We start from the raw sequence: 2,734 nt of genomic DNA on the forward strand, positions 1-2,734 counted from the left end.
CGGTTACCGCTCACTGGCTGAGCGAGGTGCGGGGGCAACACTGAGGGTTGCGATCTGTTGCCGGACACGGAAAAAGACAAAAAAAATATATATATATATATTTATGCTTTGGTTCCACCCTTAGGTCAGAACTTGGGGTGGAATCAGAGAAAAGGAAAAAAATAAATAAATAAAAATAAAAAAAAAATAAACACAATATCTCTACTTGGATATCTGAGAGGCATCTAAAAACATCTAAAACTGAATTCATTATCTTATCCCCAAAACCTGGTCCGTCCACAGTGTTACCTTATTTCAACTGAATGAATGGCAATTCCACCTTTCCAGATGCTCAAACCAAATCCTTGCTTTCTCTCTCTAACGCTCCAAGTTCCTCTCTTCGTTCAGGTTTCTGATCAACTCAAATATCTGGAGAAACCTCTTACTACACTTCTAAAACACCCTCCCACCTCCCAAGATAACTCTTTATCCTCTTAGCCTTCCTATTTTTTAAAAAATAGCAAGTCTCTGTCTCTAAAAGTAGACTATATATGTCTTTAATTGGTCATTATCTCCCCCACCAGCATATGAGCTGAGGGCAGGAACAGTTCCCTACCATATCTGGTTCACTAGGGCCACTCAATAATTATTTGCTCAATGAATTAATAAATTTATAGGTCATATGTAGATATTATAGCTGAACACCAGCCTGTTGAAATGGCTAAGGCAATAGATTTAGAGATGAAGATCCAGGCTGGGGCCTATCCCATGCACAGTTATGCAGCTTTGGACAAGTTATCCTTCTTCTATTCCCCCATCTGTTAAACAGGTTTAAATATATATTTGGTATTATAAGACACAAAAGATTCACTACCTGCAACTTACCAGAAACATATGCTTCAATTTTCTTAATTTCATTTGTTCAGGTACAACATGAAGTTATGTGTTCAGAGATTCTTATATTACCATTGTATTATTATTATATCATTACATTAATAAATTTTTGCCTCTAACGTGTCCCCTTGTGCAAACCTCAAGAGCAGTAAAGTAGAAGCGAATACCAGGGGAAAAAAGTCATCAAAAATTTCCTAATTCTGGGCCGGCCTGGTGCGCCGCTTGGGAGTGTGGTGGCGCTCCCGCTGAGGGTTCGGATCCCACATACAGACCGGCCGCTCACTGGCTGAGCGAGGTGCGGGGGCAACACCGAGGGTTGCGATCCCGTTGCCAGTCCTGGTCTGGTACGGGCGCGACACTGAGGGTTGCGATCGTTGCCGGTCACGAAAAAAGACAAAAAAGGGAAAAAAAAATTTCCTAATTCTATTACGGTGATAGTTGCACAACTCTAAATATACCAAAAAAATCATTGAATTGTACACTTAAAATGGGTGAATTTTATGGTATGTAGGTTATACCTCAATAAAACTGTTTAATAAAACAAAAGAGATTCTCTAATTCCATATATGGGGATACTGTAAAACATCCTCAGAATTTAGGGATTAGGCAAAAGTCACACACCAAAAGCTCACAAAATTTTTAAAAAACCAAGTTCAGTAGATGAGTTCTATCATTAGTTTAAACATGCCTCTCTAAAAAAGAGCTTGTAAAAGAAGCCCAGATACCTGGTCAAGTCCTAAGTGACCAGAACAACTTATCTTCAGAACTAGGTTGGGATGGCTGTGACCTGAGCCGGGTTCCTCCGCCAGAGAAAGCAAATTATCGGACCGGTCCTCCTGTCATGTCAGGCTCACCAAGCAAAGGCCTAATCCCATTTCTTCTCCAGGGTGGACGCCTACGGGGAGGGAGTGTTCGCCTTGATGGTCAACTGGCTTCTAGGTTACGGAAGGCCCGCGTCCGTTCTCCATCCCCTGGTTTGCTGCAGGGGAGCAGGCACAACCTAGACTCGCCAAGCTGCCGGCCCTCCCTAAGCCTGGAAAACCTCCAGGGGGCCCAGACACCGAGGGAGCCACGCGCGCTCCAGCTGCGACACCCCTTCCAGTTCAGTGGGGGCGCAGCGGGCTGATGCTTCAACCTTGGCTGAACATCAGGCTCACCTGAGGAGATTTTATTTTATTTTTGCCGGCCGGCCCACATAGGGATCCGAACCCTTGACCTTGGTGTTGTCAGCACCACGCGCTCTCAAATGAGCTAAGAGGCCAGCTCACCTGAGGGGATTTTAAAAGCACAACTGTGGGCGCTATCCCAGATTCTCCGAGTCAGAATGGGGATGTGAGAAAGTCGGAAGCCGCCCCACAGTCCCCGGTCCAATATCAGCTGTCCAGTCCGGCGCCCACACCACGCCCCCACCCAGAACGCTCCGGGGAAAGCGGGCGCCCTCCACCCATAGCAACGCGTCCTCAGAGCCGGGGCGGGTAGCGAAGACGCGCTTCCCGCGACGGCGAAACTGTCTTCCCGCGAGACCGCCCGACCCGGTCCCGCCCTCCTTCTCCGCTCACTGATTGGCTGGAACCAAGGCTCCGGAGTCTGTTGCAGCTCACTCTTCAGCGGGCATTCCGTCTGGACCGGTTCCTTCCACCAGCCAATCATTTCCGCCAGCCAGTCATCACGGATTGTCTTGTCTTTCCTTCTGCAGCCCCTTGACCCCTCCACTCTTTGGTAGTTAAGGGACCCAAGACCTTCAGGGCCGCGCAAGCGCCTCCTCGCCGGGGGCGGGAGAGGGGAACGGCGCAGGCGCAGTAGCGTATTCCCCTTTGGCAGTTCCTAAGCACGTGGGTTGGGCTGTAGCGCGCTGCTGCGG

Source organism: Galeopterus variegatus, unplaced genomic scaffold, assembly GCF_000696425.1.
Source record: "Galeopterus variegatus unplaced genomic scaffold, G_variegatus-3.0.2 Scaffold231, whole genome shotgun sequence".
NCBI classification, from domain to species: Eukaryota; Metazoa; Chordata; class Mammalia; order Dermoptera; family Cynocephalidae; genus Galeopterus; species Galeopterus variegatus.